At 44.7% G+C, this 25,571-nt stretch overlaps 1 long non-coding RNA gene across 1 annotated transcript in view; it reads left to right on the top strand.

Annotated features, from left to right (window-relative positions):
• The window catches only part of LOC126183402 (uncharacterized), a 35,078-nt gene extending 17,252 nt beyond the window's left edge, over positions 1–17,826 (top strand). Inside the window, exons 2-3 of the long non-coding RNA XR_007536747.1 lie at positions 17,062–17,273; positions 17,691–17,826. This is a non-coding gene — a long non-coding RNA (uncharacterized LOC126183402). The remainder of the gene's footprint in view (positions 1–17,061; positions 17,274–17,690) is intronic.
• The last annotated feature ends 7,745 nt before the right edge of the window (positions 17,827–25,571 follow it).

Raw genomic sequence — 25,571 nt, 5'->3', positions numbered from 1 at the left:
TCTGAACTTCAATACCAAAGCTGTAATAGCGTCTTTAAATCCAAAGAATGTTATCTCTTCAGTACCACATTTTAGGAATAAACTTTCTGTACTGGTACCATTTGTAACTTAGTATGTGATATATTTTCCTATACTTTAGATACCATTACAGCTCATACTAATTGGATGTGTTAATGCTTCCACTTATAAGATCAATAACTATCTCAAAAGTTCATCTAGCTTCCATTTTAACATGTATCTACCACTGATTAAACAGTTCTTTGGAAGTCTGCACATCTCTACAGCAGGATGGTGATCCATTGAATGAACCCATGTTCAGAAAAACCAGAACACCTTGAACAACTAGAGGACATGTACATGTACATTGGTATATTCTACAGAAATGATTAGCATTTCAGTCACCTTGGTTCAACATGTGTCCTGTTGCTTAGTAGGCACAGGTTCTGCCATGGGCCCTGCATATTACGTGCAAATGGCATCCTGTGGTATAGCCATCCAAAGCTCACCTGTGGTGGTTGGCATTGGGTCACAGCACAGCACCCATTGTTTCACCATATCCCACACATTTTTGATTGGCAACAAGTCTGATATCTGGCTGGCCAGGGCAAAAGGCTGGTGTCCTGTGATTCCAAGAAGCCACGTGTCCATGCAGCAATGTGTGGTTGTGCATTGTCTTGCTAAAAAATGTTGTGTGTGGTGTTGTACAGAAACGGTATGGCTACAGGTTTCAGGATGTCATTCATGTAGGTCTCACTGGTCACAATACCCTGGACATGCACCAGCTGTGATTTGTATCGTACCCAACAGCACCCCACACCATAAGGCCTTGACTTGGCACTGTATGTCTCGTGTGAATGCATTCACTGTTACTTCTTTCCCTCTGTCTGCGGCAAACCAAAATGTGGCCATCATTTTCAAACAAACATAACCTGGATATGTCTGAAAACACTATCTGATGCAATTCCTGTCCCCAGTGCTGTCATTACATACATCATTGCCATCTAGCACATTTCTACACATTTGTCAAAGGTAGGCAGAGAACTGGATGACACACACATAACACATGCCATAATAAATGGTGTCAGACTGTCACCCCTGATAGTGTATGATACGTTACACTGTTCCCCTGTTGCACCAGAGCTGAGGAGGAGGCAGATCTGTCCTGCAATGCCATTCGGATGAGGAGTCAATCTCCTAGGAGGCTGGGTGGTGCAACCTGACCTATCTCATCATGTTCTACAGTCTTCCATGAACCATTCTGCACATGACCAGTGCACTGCTGCAACGCTTCATCCCATATCAGCATCAATTACTGAGGCAGATGCGTCACATTCTCTCATGCCAACAATGTGCCTTCTTTCAAACTCAGTGATTTGGCAGTATGGTTCAAGTACATATCTGTGAGGCATCCTGCATGTCTGTTCAAGTCACATGGATCAATTACCTTCAGTTTATAGCAACAACGAGAACCTCAGGCACATTTTACTAGTAGGTGGTGTTGCACTGTGATATCAGTGTTGGCCTTGAACCCAAGGACTGATGATTTCTGCAGAACATATCAATGTATGTGTCTTGTGAATATGAACGTCCTATCCCTAGTCATTCCAGGTGCTCTGTTTTTTCTGAACGTGAGTGTACTTATTGCTGCATCCGAGCAGGTATTTTCTCTTACTAAGTTTCCACACTGAAGATGCATGTTGTCTCTCAGTGTGGCTCACCACATGCACAATGAAAACAAAACCAGGGCATAATATATGCACATTTATATTAGACATATTCTTTCATGTTATTATTTTCTTACTTTCTAAATTAGATTCATTGTATCATTTGTCACTTCCCTGGAGTGGTATGTATCACCCAAAAGATGCAGAATTTCTTAATGGATTTCATTGGTATACACTGCTGGTCATTAAAGCTGGAGCACCAGGAAAGTTGGCAAATAACAAAGTGTTAATTATTCTATGTATAAAATATAATGGGGAGAATAAATGTTTAAATTTTTTGGTGATTTGGAGGTAGAAAATTTAGTACATGGAGCTGGCACTTCTGGTAGAAACAACGCTATAACCCAGCTGGGCATCTTGTGAAAATGAGCCTGAATGACAGATATGGATATATCATTCCATGCCATAATTCACAAATTGTAGTGGCTGGCAAGTGAGTGGGGGGGGGGGGGGGGGGGGGTTGCCACTTTCTTGGCAACCCATGACCAATTGTTTCCTGTGGGTGGAAGAAGATCTGTAGAATATGCTCATCACTGCAACAGTCGAACACCTTCTGTATCAAGATGGCTCACGAAAACTCAGGCAATATGAAGCCTTGGCTTACCAGTATCTTGTTGAAAAACAGTGTCATGGAGACCTCAAACATAGGACAAAGCCACTAGCTGTAATACAGCAGAAACATAATGGCTGCTGTTAAAGCAAAGGAGATTATGTTGTGTGCCCAGTGATACCCCACAAGGTACCATCATGTCATGTGCTGGGCCTGTATGATGATAACAAATGTAATTTGGTAGTGTTTGCATTCCTTAGAGCCTCTGTTCATGGATGTGTCCATCATTATGTTGTACACTGAAAGGGAATTCATCTAAAAATATGATATGGTGCCACTCTTGTGTCCAGTCTGGTCACTGGGCACACCATTGATGGTTTACCTCTCTCTGCTCCCATGTCAGAGGAAGCCCCAATAATGGTCACCATGCTAACAGTCCATGGCCCTCAAAAAGTCAAATCTTTCAACTTGGATACTTTTTAAATCTCAACAGCATCATCGAGAAATCATAAACTGCAGTCTTGAAAGGCAACTGTTAATTTTCAGCAAGTGCTGGTAAATGTTTCTCCTTTTTTCATGAGGCATGATAAATTCTTCTGGTATACAACCAACATTTAAATGCATTTTATAAATGAGAAATTCACTGCATAACATTTAGTTATACCTGATCCAGTCACATTAACCCTCTAACCATGGGCAATTTTCTGATTTTTCCATACAAAATTGTGGTGCATTTTTACTCAATAATTAGAATCGTTATAAGGAAACAATTATAAGAATGTAACAAAAAAAACCAAAAACTTGCATTAGAGTTGATTATTAATTGACACTAAACTTAAATAATGCAAGAAATGTGAAAAATGCATTCAACGTTCTAACACTTTATAAAAGCAGAATAAATTTATTGATAACTATTCTGAATTTGTACATCTTAGAGAAAGGTTCCATACACAAGCTTGGGACCATGATGTTTTTCAGATGGGAAAATAGCGACCTCTAGTGTTCCAGAGCAACAGAAAATGATATCGTGGGGAAACAGCAGCCTACTTTCTTCCAGAGTAAACAAGAAAGTTTTGATGGGAAATTTGTGACTTTCAACACACTAACAGAGCAGAAATTACATCCAAAACACTAAATGTTGGCCCCATGAAATTGTCTGGAAAGAGCTGAATGCATACATCCCCATCGCACCTGACTAGAGGGTTAATGCAACCACCGCCTATGTTCGATGTCAGCGTTTAATGTTCAATAACCACTTACAGATGGCAAGTGGCAGCAGTAGCATTTCAGACACAGGGGGGGGGGGGGGGGGGGGGGAGTATAAAGCATGTCAGGAGGATGTGAAAAAGAGTGCAGTCATTATTGTCGTAATGTGAAAATGGAATGATTTATCTGATGTCCAAAAGGGTATGATCATTGGCTTTCAGGCCACGTGTGGAAGCATTTCTGTAACAGCTGAATTTGTAAACTGTTTGTGTGCTGCCATGGTTAAAGTGTACCATGAATAGCAAAAAGGTGCTATTCAAAACTGGCATGAGGCAACTGTGGTGCACCACAGCTATAGATGACCAACCGGGGTGGGAGGAACAATGGCTACCAACAGGGCTACCAACAGTTTCTCCTCAACTACCATTCAGCGAATGTTGCTGTTTATAGACCTCTGGAGCAGGCATATGCTTCAGACACCCATGCTGACTGCTGCTCATCAGTGAAAAAGGCTGGTATCACAACTGGACAACCACTGAGTGGTGACAGGTGGCCTTTTCATATGAATCATATTTTATGCTCTGTTGGACAGATGGTCATTGGATCATGAAGTGAGCATTACCATCTGGGGAATATTTTTGTGGAATTCCCTGGGTGATCTCATCATTCTGGAAGGCACAATGAATCAACACAAGTATGTATCTATCCTTGGGGACCATGTCCACCCCTATATGCAGTTTGCTTTTCCTCAGAGCAATGGCATCTACCAACAGGACAGTGAAACATGTCACACAGCTCGCAGTGTACATGCATGGTTCAAATAGCACCAGGAGGAGTTTACCACACTCCCCTGACCACCAGACTCCCCAGATTTAAACTCAACTGAAACTCTGTGGGGCCACCTTGATCAGGCTGTTCACACCACAGATCCTCAATAGAGAAACCTAGTGCAGCTGGCTATGACACTGGAGTCAGCATGGCTCCACATCCCTGTCAGTACCTTCCAGAACTTCACTGACTCCCTTACTGCACATCTCGCAGCAGTCTGTGCTGCAAAGGTGGTTATTTCAGGCATCTGACAGGTGGTCACATTAATGTAACTGGACAGTGTATGTACAATGTAGATGGAATTTCTCCTATCTACTGTGTGTGGTTGTTCTGAAATACTAATATATATCAAATGCATACCAAATGAGAGGTACACTTCATGAAAAGTTTATGTTTGCTGCATGCTGCCTTCATTATGTTGCAATTTTAATCACATTTCATTGATTTCAGTCTCACTGATTCCACTCATTTCATATCAGTGAATTAGATTCAGTTATATCCCTACGACAAGATAATTCATAGCTCCTCCACCAAATCTGTTTCCCAGTGCTGCTATTCGCTCATACCCTATGGGACAACCCCTGGTTCCAGTGCTCAGAACTAACAGGAAGATACATGAATGCCTATAAAAACTTGTGTTGAGACTCAAGATGTATTCAGACAGCCTAATGGTAAAGATGACTGATCATAATATGCACGAAATCTGTGTTGGAATCCCATCCTGGCACAAATGTCCATTCCTTACAACATAGTCATAAGTAATACTGCTGGTGCTGGCACCTATTGATGATTTCATACTTAGCCTTCATCTTTCAATGTCAGATAGCACTAGTTGTAGTATAAGTAAAATAATATGATACAAGTCCATTAACATGTCAGCATGTGCAATTATATACTGTAGATCTAGAAGATGGTGGGTAAAACAGAAGTAGTGTAGTATGGATAAAAATGTTTAATGATGCTATTTGGATTTTTTATCATGCCAAACAAAATCAACTGCTGTGAAAAATCTGCTAAAATTACTGACCTAAACTGATGAAGATTAAAACTCCAGAACTTCTTTCATAATCCACAAATTAATCACCAGGAATAAAATTCCTACTGCTGACGTACATCTAACAGTAATGAGAGTATCCTGCACAAGTACATAAATCAGCAAAAAATATTGAACTTGTCAGACAAACAAAAAAGACATTCCATTGAGAATAGCTCAGAGACATTTTCCCATTACCATTCCAATATCATTAGCAAAGAAAGTGGCCAAATAAAATGTCTTGTACGCATTAAAAAGAAAGGACATGTGAAGAATTAAGTTACAGTTTTAAGGACTGTGATGCTGTAGTTTGCCAGCTGGTGTGGCTGAGCAGTTCTAGGTGCTTCAGTGTGGAACCGTGGAACCGCGCAACCGCTACGGTCACAGGTTCGAATTCTACCTCGGGCATGGATATGTGTGATGTCCTTATGTTAGTTAGTTTTAAGTAGTTCTGAGTTGTAGGGGACTGATGACCTCAGATGTTAAGTCCCATAATGCTCAGAGCCATTTTATGCTGCAGTTTGTGTCTTTCCATGTTTAAAATATTTCATGTAAAGATAATTTTTTATCATGTATAAAAAAAATGGGAATTTGTTTCAAAAATAGTCAGTTTCCAAACAAGCATTGTTTTCCTCAAATAATTAGAAAATAGTAACTAGACTGATAACAAAATTATGCAGCAAGCAGCACTGACAACTTATTACTAATAAAACCATTTAACACTGAGTGGCACACATGTAGCATGCCCACACAAAACCACAGTAACAATCACTATACTACCCACATAGTAGAGAAACATCTACAATAATTCATTGATTAAGGGAAGTAACTTTCTTTCTTAAGGATGGTGGTGTCATGCAAGTAACAATGCACAGTCACAGTGTTTGAACCATATCAAGTCTACTGTCTGCAGAGTTTCTTATATGCAAGCTTCCAAGAGTGTGTATGTTCTTACCAGTGGCAGATACATATGGGGGGGGGGGGGGGGGCACACAGGGTGCACACCCCCAATTGTGGGGCTGCCCCCATTGCCACCCACACCACCCCCACCAACCCGTATGCTATTCGTTCGTTTCTCTCCTCAGTCAACTCAACTGAATCAAGTTATTGTGTAGCTGTACTTACGTATGTAGCATGTGCATCTGCATCATAATATTTTATACGTTTCTGTCTGACACATATATAACTAACACCTACCAGTTAGCCAGGAGGAATAGGTGCATATAATTCATTATTTAAGGAAGAGAACCACAATTGTAACTTTTTTATATCATAAGATGGCATTGTCTTGTATATGTGTATAATCAGTTTAAATAACACTTTCTTATACTTTGCCTGTGACTTGCTTACTTTTTATTACAGTAAAAGTAAAGGTAGTTCAAGATATCTTTAGTGCCCCCTCCTTGAGGTTTCTTTGTATCCGCCACTGTTTCTTTCTTCATCATTGAACTCTTAATGCAAGGTGTAGTCAACAAAATCCCACAATGTGAAGGGTAATAAAGAAAGCTCACATAAAACAAGGAGCTTAAAATATGCTTCCTTCCTAAAAAGCATGTGGGTTGCAATTTTCTTCAGTTGCTCTTGAAAAGTTATTGTGTGTTGACCTTTATTAATAACACATCTTTCAAGTAATTTGCAGAATTAATCCAATGCTTCACATGTGAAACTGAAGCAACTAATTGTCATATTACTTCTGTAAATTTTGATTATATCCAATGTGATGTGGATTATCTCTGATAAAAATACATTATTGGATGGGATTTCACTATGAAATGATATGAGAATACAAAATAGAGTAAATGATGAAAAGTGAGTTCTAGCTCTGTCTTGTTGAGGCCAAAAATTCTCTCCAAGTTCATTTTTTTGGCTTTCCTAATGATCTACTACATCCTCACGAGCAAAACATTTCCTACAAACTCCACTAATGACAGCCCTATGACAGCTTCCACACTTTCTACACAATGTCACAATGAGCATCCACCTCACTGGTGACCCCGAGTTGTAACGTCTTCCGTTTTCGCCATTTTACTGTGTCTGGGGCCTCCATGTCGGTTATTTGCACATGTATTACATCAACACAACATTCAGACAATGGCTTCGGCCCAACGCCTAATGCTGGATTTTGTGATCGACATGCATCGTGTTGCGGGCGATGTACACCTGCCAGGACTGCAACACAATGCCTCTCACTCGTCGATTACGCCAATTTCGCCGGACGTTTTCATGCCTGCAACAATAAGTGAGGTTAGGAGTGTGCATGACTCTGGCTATCAGACGTTTTTGTTCCCGCCACATGTGCCCTCCCTCGTCGACGGTGCAGTTACCTCTTACGGATCTCCGTGCAGTGCAGTATTAATGCCAATTTCTGCAAATGCTTCATTGGATAACCTACCACCACCAGGACAACGGTTTGCCACGCTGCAATCCGTGCAGTACCACGTGGATTCCTGCCACATGGCTGGAACTGCTTTGTTCACAGATCAACCTCATCAGCATCCGACCACTCCCGCAGCTGCCTCGGTTCAGTATCAGCACATGCCTTCCTGCTTCAAGACCTTGGCCTGCAACAGGAACAATGGCTTGTTATCCGTCCCTGACCTCCATCTCTGTCCTACTGCTATGCCTCAGTGGTTTGTGCCACGACATTCACCTTATCCACGTACCGTTTTGAGTGAAGTGTCTATGAACAGTGAACTTTCACACATTCCGCCCAACGTTCGACATCATTTTCCTCACTGTGTTTCTGGACAGCCCACACCCCTGCAGCCTCCCTGCAACACAGATGACTCCAACTCTGATCGCACATCGAGTTTTCCTCTGACTGGCACGCATTTTCAAACTTTGAACTTTTTCTCACCTGTCACCCCCGTGCCGGCTCCAGTCGACCTTCCACTCCCATTCTCAGCACATCTCGGTGCCTGATCCATGTCAGTCTTCCACGACACATCAATCCGAACACACCCGCAACGTGTCGAACTTCCGCAACCGCAGTTGACACATTACAGTGTCTCACCCGCATCGGCCTTCCGCGTCGACCTTCCGCGTCGCGACGGATCGTACTCAACGACAACGCATCACCTTCACGCTGCCACCCGACCAGCCATCGTCCCACATACCTTGGAGACACACTCTCCTAGAATACTGCAGCAACAACAGCTCATTTCAGGCAGTGCCCCGATGAATTCAACTCACCCTGTTCTTCCGAACATTCTACAATGCTTACCGATGCTGCCGCCATTCAATCCCAACAGGGCAACAACCTGGTTCAAAATTGTGGATGAAGTGTTCGACCATTTCAAACTTGACGAATCAACCAGATTTCTGTGCCTTATCACCCACCTACACGACCAGGAGGACTTGATTGCTGACCTGGTCAACACCCCAGACTCAGCTACTGGTACACTCTAGCCCAAAAGACAGTTCTACATCAGTTTGCGCACTCAACTGAGACAGCAATACAGCAAGTGCTCCACGTCGAGCAACTAGGCAATGACAAACCTTCACAACTCTGGAGATGGCTACGGGCCCTGGTCAGTGACACAGCTCTCCTCGCCATCTGGACAGATAAACTACCTCCCCATATCCACTTTTCTCTGGCTCAGAGATCTCCCGAACCTATCGAGCAACGAATGACAATTGCTGACAAACTACATGATGCATCACTGGTCTATTTCGCCAGCCACTGCCTACCTGACAAGTCTCAGGTTCAGGCTCCTCGTCCCGCGGCCGGACGCGGCCTGGGCCGCACTGTACTGACTGTTCTGCTCGCTCCGGGACACAGCATACAAACAGCTGGGACGTCACTGGCTCCGCCCTCAGTCACGCCCACTCCTGCAACTGAACCGGCTGCAGCCACCAAACCTCAGCCACCGCCTCTGGCAATGAACTTTCCTCAGGAAATGCAGCAGCACTACCCATACTGTTACTTCCACACACAGTTTGGTGAGGCAGCACGGAACTGCAGACCACCCTGCTGCTTCCCAAATGCAAATCGCAGGTAGCTCTGGGTGCCACCTCCTGGCGCACAACATGACAGGCACCTCCCAGTGCTCCATTCTGTCTGGGAACAGATGGATAATTACGGACGACTTTATATTAAAGACATTTGGTCGGGATACTTTTTCCTAGTGGACACAGGCGCCGATGTTTCACTGCTGCCTATGACCTTAGTGTCGTCGAACATCTGCCCTCATCATACTTCACTGCAAGCTGTGAATTTTACTAAACTACAATGCTCGGGTTCAACCTCCCACGTCGTCTCACTCTCCGCAAACTGAAAACTCGAGTGGACTTTTTTAGTGTGCAATATTGAGGAACCTATACTAGGCATTGACTTCTTGCAACACCACAAACTTTCACCGGACCTAGTGCAAAACACCGTGTTTCATCAGCCGTCCAAAACTCACTTCGAGCTCTCCCTCCAGCTTCACGAAACTCAGCTCCAGGTCTCCGATGCAGCAAAGGAATTACAGACACTGCAGCAAGGACAAAGCAAGGTCAGTAAGTGCGCCGAATCTGCTTTTAGTCCCAGCAATCGAGCCTCCGTGTGCTTACCTACTGCTACCCCTCGCAACTGTGCTATCAAGTCTACCATAACGTGTACTGACAGTTCAACAGGACTACACCCCCCTCACACGGTAGCATTTGACACTCGGCCGGACACGAGTGCGCATGCGCGACGAGCGTCACGTGTTCCCGAACTGACGGCTCCTACCCCTCCCCTCGCAGACAGCACCTCAAACTATGCAACTTCGGCTCCTGCACGCCGCCGTGCGACAGCCACTGACAACACAAACAGTGCACTCGCGCCTAGCGCTTCGCCCACGACTGTGCTGCCACAGGCCGCGCCCTCGGACAATGGACTCACTAACGCTTCACGAGCTCTACCGAGCTCACCCGACCATGGTGCCACTGCTTCGGGCCAGCGGCCATCTTGTCACGTTGACTCTTGGGACACTTTGCCACCTCGGCTCACGTCGGATCTGCTGAGTGGCTCTGAACACCACGACCTCGCCTCACCTGCCCCACCTGCCACACATTGTAAACAAACCGCCTCCCGTGCCGCCGGCAACATTTCCGTCGTCACCAACGGCACGTTTCACAAGCTTCACCTCACGCCAGGCCCCCTGATCTCCAGTAAACCACGTCGACTTTGTCCTGAGCGCCTCTCCCACCTTAAAAAGCAGCTTTCTGAACTTCTAAGCTCCGGCATCATCGAACCCTCTGCAAGCAGCTGGTCTACGCCCATTCATATGACACCCAAGAAAAACGGGTCCTGGCACATGTGCGGAGACTACCGTCAACTAAACGCATGAACAATTATGGACACCTACCCCATACCCAACATTACCGACTTTACCAGTTCCCTCGCAGGTGCGACCACGTTCTTTGTCATTGATTGCAAACGGGCCTACCACCAGATCCCCATGGCTCCTGAAGACATCAAGAAGACGGCAATCACCACCCTAATCGGGTTATTTCCGTTTCGATTCATGCCCTTCGGTCTGAAAAACGCAACCCAGACCTGGCAACGCTTCATCAACAAAGTGCTATTCGGACTAAAATTCTGCTTTGCATATCTTGATCACATTCTTGTGTTCAGCTCCTCCATCGAGGACAACATTCGACATGTGCAAACTGTCATGGACACTCTTGCAGCAGCAGGCATTGAGACCAAGCAAGACAAATTGCAGCTACATCAACCCGCTGTCACTTTTCTTGGTTTTTGGGTCTCTGCCGATGGCATTTCACTGCCCCCTGACAAAGTACAAACAATACTAAACCTACCCAGACCTTCACCATTCAAAGAGCTCTGGCGCTTTCTGGGGACAGTTAATTATTATCGCCGTGATCTACCTCGGGCTGCAGAGATTCAGGCTCCACTGACGGGCGCCTTGGCAGGAACCAAGACTTCTGGATCTCGGCCCGTTCCATGGACCCCTGCTATGACTGACCCTTTCACTGCCCTCAAAAATCTTCTTGCCGAGGCCTGCACCATCGCACATCCTCATCCCAATGCACAGCTTTTCATCACCACAGACATGAGCGATACTGCCATCAGCGCTGTCCTTAGCCAGACAGTCGATGGCCAAACTTCGTCTCTGCAGTTCTTCTCGCGCAAGCTCACCGATGCACAACAGAAATATTCCACATTTGACAGGGAGTTGCTCGCGGTCTACGAAGCGATCAAGCATTTTAAGACCGACGTTGAGGGATGTCCTTTCTATGTTTTAACAGACCACAAACCCCTGGCTGCGGCCATTTCAAACCCGCCAGCTGACCCGTCTCCTCGCGGTTTCAGATACATGGACTTCATATCTCAGTTCACCACCAATGTCAGACACATAAATGGTGCAGACAATATAGTTGCTGATTTCCTTTCATGAGTCGACACCGTTCATTCGCTGTTAGACCTCTCTGAACTGCATAACCTCCAACCCGCTGATGAGGACACACAAAACCTGATTTCAGACTCTACCTCTTCACTACACTTCGTCCACACCACCTTCCCTGGCATTTCTGGTGAGAACTGGTGCGACAACAGTATGGGCACGTTACACCCCCTCATCCCAACCACGCTCTGTCGAGCTGTCTTCAACACACTGCATAATTTAGCCCACCCAGGTGTTCGTGCATCCGCCCGCCTCGTAGCCGAGCGCTTTGTGTGGAGAAATATCAACAAGGACTGCCAGCAATGGGCACGCTCCTGCATCTCGTGCCAATGCTGCAAAGTACGCAAGCACACTTGCCCCCCTCGGCGCCTTTTCGATCCCTCCTGTGTGTTTCCAGCAATTCACATTGACATTGTCGGCCCTCTCCCCCCCTCTAATGGCTTTCGTTATGTTCTTTCGTCTATTGACCAAACATCTCCCTGGGTCGAGGCTGTCCCCCTCCCCAATACCATGGAAGAAACTGTTGCTTGAGCTTTCATCGAGTCATGGGTATCACATTTAGGATGTCTAGCTATCATCATAACTGACCAGGGCAGACAATTTGAGTCGGCCCTGTTCAACGAGATTTGTAACATTTGCGGCATCCGGCGCGTCCATATCACAGCATATCACCAGCAAAGTAACGGGCTAGCTGAGCACTGGCACCGCACTTTCAAGGCGGCTCTTCGATGCCACGACTCTCTTTGGATGGAGTCCCTTCCCCTTGTGCTACTCGGCATTCATGCGATCTATAAGGAAGACCTCAAAGGCACAATAGCCGAGTTCGTATATGGCCAGAACATTGTTCTCCCTGGCGAACTTGTGAGTCCTTCCGCTTCTCTCCCTCAGTCTGACTTACCTTCCTTCTTGGACTGCGTCAGACGCCACTTCTTCAACCTCCACATCCCTCCACCTGCTAGCCATTCCCGCCCTAAGGTTCACGTCCTGAAATCTCTGAACAATTGCGAGTTCGTCATGCTCCAAGATGACATTGTTTGTGCTCCCCTCCAACCCCCATATACTGGCCTGTACCAAGTCCTCTGGCGCTCAGCCAACACCTATGACATCCAGATAAAAGATTCAGCTGTTACAGTCTCTCTCAACAGACTTAAGCCTGCTCATGTCGAGCCCGCTTCTACCCCCCTTCAGGCCACAACCACGCCACTCACTGTCGTGGCTCACAATGCTCTGACCACTCCCTCCATGTCAGACTTGCTCACTCAGTTGAGTGACTTCCAGCTCCAACCATAGAGCTCTTCTCCAACCTCGCCCTCTACTCCAGTCTCATGCACTCCGTCAAGTGATCACATGCTCCCCACATCGAGCTTACCTACGATCACGCCCTCGCCGCCGGGCCCTTCTCCTGTCCCTTTGACCTCTCCCCCATCGCCTGCCTCACCTTGTCAAGGTTTCTCACTTCCCCCCCCCCCCCCCCCCCCCCACATCTTGAACGTGCTCTCACTCGAAGTGTTTGTGCCTGTCCCCCCGGACATAATCCACGACATTGCTATAGTACTACACGATAACACACTGTTTGTTGTGTGTTTCCCTTCATCCGGTGCTCATGACACAACCTCCGCCATTCCCTGCCAGCTGGTGAAATGTGTTCCCCTCCTGCCCGACGTCGACCTGGGCATGCTTCGTGTGTTCGCCACGCCCACCGGAGACATCGTCATCATTGCTCCGTTTCACCCACAAACCGCTAGCCTACCTGTCGCCACATGACCAGCATGCCCAGTACGACGCCCAGCTTGCTTCAATGACTTCCAGGTTTGGTGGCTGAACCTTCCTTCATGACATCTACCCACACAGCTCCCCGACGACGCTGTCGAGCTGACCGTGGTCCGGCTCCCGCGGTGGACCACCCCTGCCGACGCCATAGTCACCCCGCCCCTCCCGGCCTCTCAAGAGTACTCCATACTGCAGGGAGGGGGGGGGGGGGGGGGGGGGGCTATGTGGTGCCGATGAGATTGACACCAGTATTGATCTGAGCATCATCTTTGAACTGAGCAAAACATTATCATTGTGTAGTTCCGCCATCCAGTTCTGTGTAAGCCTTACTTGTGTGAAGAGGTGAATAAATGAACTCCTGATTATAAGGTGTTGTTTGGTGTGTCTCACCCGAGCATCCACCTCAAACCTATTCAATAAATATTATCAATTAGAAAGACACATGTATTTCCCTGCAGCATACATTTTTAACAGCCCAATCCAACAACTGAAGGTAGTCACTGTGAAAACACACATTTTTGTGCCCAAGCTGAAAGCTTCCTTTTGGCATAAATCTTTTTCTTGTGCTCCTTGTTAGGAATCCCTAACTTCTATTTAACTCTGATTGCTATTATTGTAATTTACTGACATTAATATAATTCAGAAAATATTGTCTTTATTTAAGGGAACTGAGTAGTATTATCTGTTTCCATCACCCTGATTTTCCACCTAATTACCCACGTGAATGCCAGGATAATCCTTAATAATAGATGACTAAAATTTTGCTGGTAATGAGACAAGAGGAAACTGCATACAGTACCTAATCACTAGACTATGAGTCAGTTTCCAGAATGAAATCATAACTCCACCGTGATGTCCAGTGGAATAGTGATAATAGCTTTGCTGGTATTGTTTGGTTGTTGGATGTGCATATTAAACTCAGTAGTCCCCATGATTTTCTTCATAAGTATCAAAATATATGCTAGTATTATGCAATCCTGTCACATTAATGTGACCACCTGTCAAAAGCCTGTATAACCACATTTTGCAATGCAGACAGCCATGAAACATGTAGGAAGAGAGTCAGTGAGTTCCAGGAAGGTATCAACAGAAATGTGGAGCCCTGCCAACCCTAGAAACTCCAGTGTTGTGGCCATCTGTGCTAGGTTTCTCAGTTAAGGATCCATGGTGCGAACAGCCCAATCAACAGAGATGTGGAGCCCTTCCATGGTGCGAATAGCCCAATCAACAGAGACGTGAAGCCCTGTCAACAATGGAAACTCCAGTGTTATGACCACCCATGCTAGGTTTCTCAGTTGAGGATCCATGGAGCGAACAGCTCAATCAAGGTGGCCTCACAGATTGTCAATTGTGTTTCAGGGAGTTTGGTGGCCAGAGGGGTATGGTAAACTCATCCTAGTGCTCTTTGAACCATGTACATACACTGTGAGCTGTGTGCATGATGTATTGTCCTGCCAGAAGATGCCATTATACCAAGGAAAAACAAACTACATGTACGGGTGAACACATTCCCCAAGGATACACACATACTTATGTTGAACCATTGTGCCTTCCACAATGATGAGATCACCCAGAAAATGCCCTCTGGCCTGGACCCTTCTGACAATTGTTGCAGAGTGTTTGCTTTCAGATGTTTCATGCCGTACATGCCAATGGCCATCTGTCCGATGGAGGATAAAATGTGATTCATCTGAAAAAGCCACCTGTTGCCAATCCAGTTGTGGTACTGGCATGAAAATTCCAGCCTTTGTTGGTGATGAACAGCAGTCAGCACTGGTGTATGAACCAGTCTCCTGTTGCAGAGGCCCATGTGCAAAACTTTCACTGAAGAGACATTGAGAAAACACTGTTGGTAGCCCCTCAGTCATCTGGGCAGTAATTATCTCTTCAGCTATCGTTCACCCCTGTCATTTAGACCCATGGTGCATCACAGTTGCCTCATCACTGGTTTTGGATAACATGATTTTTTCATGCACAGTATACTTTAACCACGGCAGCACATAAACAGTTTTCAGACTCAGTCATTTTGGAAATGCTTCCACCCTTGGCCTGAAATCCAATGGTCATGCCCTTTTTGAGTCAGATAAATCACTCCATTTCTGTATTACGAAAGTGACTGCAGTGTTTTCCATGTCCCCCAGACACACTTTATGTACCCTCAACTGCTAGTGTCACTTCATGCTGTCTGTGAGTGGTTACTGCCTGTTAATGTAGAGCATAGGTGTTCATCACATTAATGTGACTGGGCCGTGTTTATGGCATTCTCTTCTCACATTCCATTTGTAACTGATGAGAATACAGGCACATGTCCACTTCACCAGCATTCATTACAGTCATCACAAAGTTATTTATCTGAACATCTGCTAATGCACAGTTGAATTAGAGATATCTGCAGGGTCAGATGGTGAGCATTACCAGTTGCCGTGATGAATGGAATAGTTTCGTGTGTTACATGACTGAGATGTTAAGAAATCTTCTATCACTGCCTCCTGAGCACAGAATGGACAACTCATGTGACATCAGCACATTTGACCGTGATCTGTCAGTCACATGTGGTACTCCATTTCTCAAGGCCATGAAGCCACTAGTTTTTTCATGTGCCACCACATCAAAGGTATACCATGAGCACCTCAAGTTGGGAAGACCTCAAGTTGGGAAGACCACCACCACCACCATCACCAGATTCAATTGCTGTGCACAGAAACATGTTGATGACAGGGCTGCATGCTTCATACTTGTCACTGTTTAGGCGGGTGATGGACCTTTTTTTTAAGACTAATTATACAGAATGAAATGTGGCTCCTGATATGTCTGCCATTCTCTCTCACCAGCAAACAATACAGGAACCTATTGCATGATGATGTGCATCTGTTTGTTCACCTCTAACAAGATGATGTCCGCACTCATTGCCCTTAAATTGTGTCAGAAGAGTTTGCACAACATTCCCAGAGACATGAGGGTTATTGTGTGGTCTCCTGGCTGCATCACTTTATTCTTATTGAGAACATCTTGGATGAAACACAGCAACATAGCACCTTGGTCTCAGGTCTGGCCAATCTCCATGAGTGACAGCTGAGTGAACATTCATCAGAAAGGCTCAAACACACCTTCAGAAGAGGGCAACGGCAAAAGAATCTCTAGTTGAGCCTTGCTGAGAGGACAAAGTGATTTCCCACATGATTAACATACACAGTAACTATGAAAAAATACTTGCTACTACATACAGAAAACCCTGACAGCACTCCAGAATATGAACTGTTCCTATGTTTTCAATTTTTTTTTTCTTTTTTTCTTTTTTATATCCTTTTTTTTTTTTCTTGTCTAGAGCCATATGACATGAATTGTACAACGTGCACAGCAAAAATTGCCTATGATTCAAAATTAAGCAAATAATGACTATTTATCAGAGTAATACTTTGAGCAAATGACTGGATTAAACAGATATTTATCAGAAATATAACAACCTATAGTAAAGAGAAAGCAACTATAAATACTTTTTTTTTCTAAACTATAGTTTGGCAAAAGAGGGGCATAATATAAGTCAAAATGTTGTTGCAGGTGCAGGTTCATCTTGGTCTCAAATGTCATGGAGAATAACAATGCTTACAGCATTGTTGCTAGCATCACTATTAAACATACATTATGCAGCAGCAGTGGTAGGATCTCTGCTAATACCAGCACCGCATACAATACGTACTCTACAAGATCTAATGGAGAGTCCATTACGAGTATCATTTGAGAACGTAAGCTACAACAGAGAATATGTTGCGGTAAGCAAGATTATTTGTTTTTCATGATAGTGTCAACTGGATCATTAAGTCAGAATGGTATGGTAATCTAAAAGGTTGATAAACATATATTGTTCATAATCCACTCAAAAATTATAATAGCACACATTATAGGGTAACTACACGTGGTTAAAGACTGGGTATTCAAATTTAGTACCAACAATCATCTTTTCACTCATTATTTTTCTTACCTCTTACATCTTTTTTTTTCAATTTTAATAGCTCTAACTGTTTATATTAACAGCACACAGTCAATTTATTGAAAGAAATAATATTTTAGTTGTAAAACAGACTTGATTTCTAAGTGAAAACAGACCTATTTATGCCATTAATGGTAGTAATAAATTCTTAATTTTTTTTATCTTATATATATATATATATGCATGCTCATTTTGACAGAGAACAACAGACAAACTTGGAAGAGAATTAATTCATCGTAAGAAACCAGAATTTGTCCAGTTGTCAGACGGAGTAATCAAAATCAGGAAAGGATTTTTTGCCTTCCACACTGAAGGAGGCAGTGTATTTCGCTTGGCAGCAATGACTTTTACAGAAAGTCAGAAATGTGCTCTCTCAGATGTCGCACTTTTTACACCAGCAGTCATGAGCATGCCAGTGAAGAAAAAATCACCTTTGCGAGAGTTATTTGCAAGGGGGTACGTTACATTCATATCAATAATCACATATTATAAATTATCCAGTGAATCATATAACAAATAACTAAATATTTATACATGGATGAATACTCAAATTCACAAATACTTCCTTCACTTCTTTGTATATATGATTGTTACCATAGAACCAGGAAAAACAGTCCAATTTAGGGAAAAAAGGCAACTTTTTTTGTTAACAATATATATTTAGAGATTTCCTGTCAGTCAAGGGCTTTTCGTCAGTGATTATACTTCATGAGTTTAAGAGAAAACAGGTTCTGAATAAACAAGCTGTTACTGTTAACAGTATGTGAGATGACAAAGGAATACCTATAAAACCTATGTAAATGATAAAATAATGTATGTCTCTGTATGTGTATACAGGCTTCTGCTTTTATCAGAATATGGCATGAAAGTGAGACTGGAAAAAATATGGCGTGCTCCTCGTCCAGTGTGCAGCACTAGTGGAGATGTTCAGGCAGTGGAATTTTCAAGCTTGCTACCAGCAGAGTTACTTATTCTGTCTGGAACACTTACTTCAGTGGCAATCCTGTTTGCTGAGCTCATTTGCCATAGGTAATAAAAGAACCTACTTGTTTACTTCAGCACCATTAACTACACTCCTGGAAATGGAAAAATGAACACATTGACACCGGTGTGTCAGACCCACCATACTTGCTCCGGACACTGCGAGAGGGCTGTACAAGCAATGATCACACGCACGGCACAGCGGACACACCAGGAACCGCGATGTTGGCCGTCAAATGGTGCTAGCTGCGCAGCATTTGTGCACCGCCGCCGTCAGTGTCAGCCAGTTTGCCGTGGCATACGGAGCTCCATCGCAGTCTTTAACACTGGTAGCATGCCGCGACAGCGTGGACGTGAACCGTATGTGCAGTTGACGGACTTTGAGCGAGGGCGTATAGTGGGCATGCGGGAGGCCGGGTGGACGTACCGCCGAATTGCTCAACACGTGGGGCGTGAGGTCTCCACAGTACATCGATGTTGTCGCCAGTGGTCGGCGGAAGGTGCACGTGCCCGTCGACCTGGGACCGGACCGCAGCAACGCACGGATGCACGCCAAGACCGTAGGATCCTACACAGTGCCGTAGGGGACCGCACCGCCACTTCCCAGCAAATTAGGGACACTGTTGCTCCTGGGGTATCGGCGAGGACCATTCACAACCGTCTCCATGAAGCTGGGCTACGGTCCCGCACACCGTTAGGCCGTCTTCCGCTCACGCCCCAACATCGTGCAGCCCGCCTCCAGTGGAGTTGCGACAGGCGTGAATGGAGGGACGAATGGAGACGTGTCGTCTTCAGCGATGAGAGTCGCTTCTGCCTTGGTGCCAATGATGGTCGTATGCGTGTTTGGCGCCGTGCAGGTGAGTGCCACAATCAGGACTGCATACGACCGAGGCACACAGGGCCAACACCCGGCATCATGGTGTGGGGAGCGATCTCCTACACTGGCCGTACACCACTGGTGATCGTCGAGGGGACACTGAATAGTGCACGGTACATCCAAACCGTCATCGAACCCATCGTTCTACCATTCCTAGACCGGCAAGGGAACTTGCTGTTCCAACAGGACAATGCACGTCCGCATGTATCCCGTGCCACCCAACGTGCTCTAGAAGGTGTAAGTCAACTACCCTGACCAGCAAGATCTCCGGATCTGTCCCCCATTGAGCATGTTTGGGACTGGATGAAGCGTCGTCTCACGTGGTCTGCACATCCAGCACGAACGCTGGTCCAACTGAGGCGCCAGGTGGAAATGGCATGGCAAGCCGTTCCACAGGACTACATCCAGCATCTCTATGATCGTCTCCATGGGAGAATAGCAGCCTGCATTGCTGCGAAAGGTGGATATACACTGTACTAGTGCCGACATTGTGCATGCTCTGTTGCCTGTGTCTATGTGCCTGTGGTTCTGTCAGTGTGATCATGTGATGTATCTGACCCCAGGAATGTGTCAATAAAGTTTCCCCTTCCTGGGACAATGAATTCACGGTGTTCTTATTTCAATTTCCAGGAGTGTATATTTAAAATTTCAAAACATGGACAAACCCAATGACAAATGCAAAAATTAAAATAAAATAATACAGTGAAATGTTAATACCCACAAACTTTAGATTACCTCTATTATGACCATTTTATAGCTTTTATTCATAAGTTAAATGCAATGAACTACCTCACTAATCCTAAACCATAAAATGTTGGCAAAAACATGTTTTAAAGTAACAAGTAGGCATAAAATGGCATTCAAAATCATACTGAATGCTTTCTCTGAAAACTGTTTTGAACAGTTAGTTTAGGAGCCCACTCAAACAGTAAATGGTTGCAAAAACATACCTGAGCTCTTAGCAACAAATAATCCTGAGCAAATAAGGTAAAGGGATTAGTGACTCAAAGATAGTTGTAGCAAGACTGAATACCGTAATATCCAAACCCACCAAAAATTAACTCAAAATACATCTGTTAAAAAAAAAAAGAAACAGATAAAAATTTGCTTGATACCTTTTTAAGAGAGACTCTCCACTCCTTCCTTCCTATCTGACTATGTAAGCATGATTTAGATTCCAAAAAAGAATATTGAGGCAATTGAGAGATATATACCAAATACATTAATAGGGGATAATACTGATTCCCTACAGTGCACAAAACAGGCCAGAGTACTGCTATAGAAGCAACAAAAATATGTGCCAAATTTGAAAGGTCACAAAATCCCCAAGATTGGCAAAGTTGTAAAGAAGCTCCAAATTTAGCAAATCTGCAAGGCCAGATGCTTTTAATAATTTCCACAACAAAACTCTGTGTCAAAATCTGGCAGAAAACGCAAAGAGATTCTGGTCATATGTAAAGTATATCAGTGGCAAGACACAATCAATACCTTCAATGAATGATAACAATGATGATGTTGCTGATGACAGTACACTAAAGCAGGTTATCAAACTAGGTTTTCCAAAACTCCTTCACCTAAGAAGACAAAGTAAATATTACAGATTAACTTCTTATGGTCAAAGTTCACAGTCATGCAGAATTTTTTGAAGGCCACATATTTGCTGTTGACTGGAGAAATCTACATCTACATCTACATACATACTCCGCAATCCACCATACGGTGCGTGGCGGAGGGTACCTCATACCACAACTAGCATCTTCTCTCCCTGTTCCACTCCCAAACAGAACGAGGGAAAAATGACTGCCTATATGCCTCTGTACGAGCCCTAATCTCTCTTATCTTATCTTTGTGGTCTTTCTGCAAAATATAAGTTGGCAGCAGTAAAATTGTACTGCAGTCAGCCTCAAATGCTGGTTCTCTAAATTTCCTCAGTAACAATTCACAAAAAGAACACCTCCTTTCCTCCAGAGACTCCCACCCGAGTTCCTGAAGCATTTCCGTAACACTCACGTGATGATCAAACCTACCAGTAACAAATCTAGCAGCCCGCCTCTGAATTGCTTCTGACCGAGCGAGGTGGCGCAGTGGTTAGCACACTGGACTCGCATTCGGGAGGACGACGGTCCAATCCCATCTCCGGCCATCCTGATTTAGGTTTTCCGTGATTTCCCTAAATCGCTTCAGGCAAATGCCAGGATGGTTCCTTTGAAAGGGCACGGCCGATTTTCTTCCCCATACTTCCCTCCCCCGAGCTTGCACTCTGTCTCTAATGACCTCGTTGTCAACGGGACGTTAAACACTAATCTCCTCCTCCTCCTCCTGAATTGCTTCTATGTCCTCCCTCAATCTGACCTGATAGGGATCCCAAACGCTCAAGCAGTACTCAAGAATAGATCAGATTAGTGTTTTATAAGCGGTTTCCTTTACAGATCAACCACATCTTCCCAAAATTCTACCAATGAACCACAGATGACTATCCGCCTTCCCCACAGCTGCCATTACATGCTTGTCCCACTTCATATCGCTCTGCAATGTTACGCCCAAATATTTAATCAATGTGACTGTGTCAAGCGCTACACTACTAATGGAGTATCCAAACATTACAGGATTCTTTTTCCTATTCATCTGCATTAATTTACATTTATCTATATTCAGAGTTAGCTGCCATTCTTTAGACCAATCACAAATCCTGTCCAAGTCATCTTGTATCCTCCTACAGTCACTCAATGATGACACCTTCCCGTACACCACAGCATCATCAGCAAACAGCCACACATGGCTATCCACCCTATCCAAAAGATCATTTATGTAGATAGGAAACAACAGCGGACCTACCACACTTCCCTGGGGCACTCCAGATGATACCCTCACCTCCGATGAACACTCACCATCGCAAACAATGTACTGGGTTCTATTACTTAAGAAGTCTTCGAGACACCCACATATTTGGGAACCAATCCCATATGCTCGTACCTTAGTTAGGAGTCTGCAGTGGGGCACCGAGTCAAATGCTTTCCGGAAGTGAAGGAATAGGCATCCGTCTGATACCCATCATCCATGGTTCAGAAGATATCATGTGAAAAAAGGGCGAGTTGCGTTTCGCAGGACCGATGCTTTCTAAAGCCGTGCTGATGCATGGACAGCAGCTTCTCTGTCTCAATGAAATTCATAATATTCGAACTGAGAATATGTTCGAGAATCCTGCAACAAACCGATGTTATGGATATTGGTCTGTAATTTTGAGGATCCGTCCTTCTACCCTTCTTATATACAGGCATCACCTGCGCTTTTTTCCAGTCGCTCAGGACTTTACGTTGGGCAAGAGATTCGCGATAAATGCAAGTTAAGTAAAAAGCCAATGCAGTAGAGTACTCTCTGTAAAACCAAATTGGAATCCCATCAGGACCTGGTGATTTATTTATTTTCAACCCATTCAGCTGCTTCACAACCCCAAGGATGTCTATCACTATGTCCTCCATACGGGAATCAGTACGAGACTCAAACGGCCGCATGTTTGTACGATCCTCCTGCATGAAAGATTTCTCAAATGCTAAATTTAAAATTTCAGCCTTCATTTTGCTGTCTTCTGTTGCCAGGCCAGACTGATCAATGAGTGACTGGATGGAAGCCTTTGACCCGCTTACCGATTTTACAGAAGACCAGAATTTCCTCGCGTTTTCAGCAAGATCTTTTGCTAAGGTATGATGGTGGAAGTGGTTGTATGCTTTGTGCATCGCTCTTTTGACAGCAGCACGAATCTCTACTAACTTTGGCTGTCCTCATTCTCCCAATCTTTCTTGTACCGTGAGTGCAACTGTCTTTGCTTCCTGAGCATTCTCCGAATTGCGCTGTTAAACCACAATGGGTCTTTTCCGTCCATAACCCACTTTTTTGCCACATACTTCTCCAATGAGTGATTTACAATGTGTTTAAAATTTTCCTATAATTCTTCCATTTCAATCGTACCAGAAGTAAATGAAGTCCATTCATTTACTAAGTGGGATGCTAACAACTGCTTATCTGTTCTTTCTGGTAAGAATACTCTCCTAGCCTTCTTGACTGACTTTTTAACTTTCATAACCATAGTCATAATGACAACATCATGATCACTAATCCCTGTCTCAACACTGACACCGTCAATGAGGTCTGGTCTGTTTGTGGCTACCAGATCTAAAATATTTCCATTACACGTTGGCTGTCGATTTAGCTGCTCAAGACAGTTTTCAGATAATGTGTTCAAAAGTAATTCACACAATGGCTTGTCTGTACCACCTGTAATGAATCCATAGACATCCCAGGCTATACTAGGTAGGTTGAAGTCGCATCCGACTAATATAGCATGATCCAGGTACTTGTGCGATACAGAGTGTAGACTCCCTTTGAATGATTCTAGAACTGTCATGGTGGAACCTAGTGGCCAGTAATAACACCCAACAATAAACTTTATTTCTCCTAGCCCTGTTAAATGTGTCCAGATAACTTCACAATCACACTCTACTTCGACCTCAGTAGACTCAATATTTTTGTCAACTGCAATTAAGACACCAGCTCCTACGGTGTCTAATCTGTCTTTCCGATACACATTCCAACCCTCACTAAATATTTCAGAACTTCCTATCTCAGGGTTCAGCCAGGTCTCAATCCCGAGAATAATTTGCGTGCCACACGCTTCCTGGAGGGCAGTAAATTCAGGAACTTTATTCCGAACACTATGAAAATTTACTGCTAGTATCTTGATAGATGAAGTGTCTTTACACTGAGCGTGTCCTGATTTCCCTGCCTGCACATCGACTGGTGAGTGTTCATCAGGACACCTCGCACTACTGCCTAGCCTAAAAAACGCCCATGTGCATGCCACAAGTACTCTGCTACCCAGTAGCCACTTCCTTTGTGTAGTGCACCCCTGACCTATCTAGGGACGTCCTACAATTCCCCACCCAATAGTGCAACTCTAGTAGAAATCTGCAGCCAAGACCATCACAGAGTCGACGAAGCCTCTGGTCGAGACCCTCCACTCAGCTCACGCTCGATAGCCGCAGGCAAGGCTGCCTCCACATCTTGGATGAGGCCCCTCGGCAGACAAACCGAGTGCATGTTGGATTTCTTTCCAGCCCTGTACGCTATTTCCCTAAGGGTCTCCATCACCCGCCTAATGTTGGAGCTCCCAATAACCACCAAGTCTTTGCCCCTGTGTGCCTGCTCAGGCCCTGCTGAAGGAGCAGCCCACCTGCCCACTGACAGGATGAACGGGAAAGGCCAGCTGGACAGCCGGACAGCCTCCACATTGGCCCTCCGCCTTGAGCAACGCGAATGCGTTGCAGTCTGCCACTCACACTGAGGTGAGGGCGGCCCCAACGAGCCGGGTACACTAGAAGGTGCCTCGGTGGCTGAGTCAGCGGACGCAGCAAGCGACACCTGGGGTGTCTCAAGCTACGCACCAGACCCTTTGCCATCGCTGCACCTTGAGGCAGCAGCCTGAAGGCGGCTGACCGTGGCCAACAGCACGCTCAGCTGCTCGCGATCTGTGGCCAGTTCCTCCTGCGCCCGCACACAGCACACACACACACACCCTATCCATCCTACTGCTAATATCTGGACATATTGAGTTGCAACAAATAAAACAGCAATATGTGACTGCACAGTTGCATCACCAGCACCAAATTGAGCTGCGATATATGAACAATTACTTATGAACTAAGCAATCAATTGACCATGACTCTGCCACTATACAGATATTCCAATACGATCCTACCCCTGTCTTAGTACAAATGACAACCGCCTATGTGATGTTACACTCTACCGTTATTAGAACTAGACACTACCCCTTTCTGATTCGAAAATATGCAAAGATCCAAAAAATTTCACCACACAAGCACACAAACACACAAAGTAATTTGAATTAAACCTGTGGAACTAATACGAAAAACTGAATATACGACTAGTTTCTGCTACTGCTGCTCGCACACATCACTCTGCAAGCACAGATGAAACTGCACTGGCCTCTGTCTGCTGCTAACTGACTCTGCAAAATAAACAGAAAGCACTGGCTGTCCAAAACAAACAACTGACTAACGACTCTGCGAATTTATACTTTACAGCTATCAATAAGCAATATAACTCCTCTCAAATATGAGAATATGCAAGGATTTTTTGTAATTAAGTATGAAAGTGCACAAACACTTGGAAAAAAATTAAGAATCAAACTACAAAACAAATATGAAA

This window comes from Schistocerca cancellata, chromosome 4 (assembly GCF_023864275.1).
Source record: "Schistocerca cancellata isolate TAMUIC-IGC-003103 chromosome 4, iqSchCanc2.1, whole genome shotgun sequence".
NCBI classification, from domain to species: Eukaryota; Metazoa; Arthropoda; class Insecta; order Orthoptera; family Acrididae; genus Schistocerca; species Schistocerca cancellata.
The sequence above is the reverse complement of the archived record's forward strand: the minus strand, read 5'-3'. Positions and strand labels throughout refer to the sequence as shown.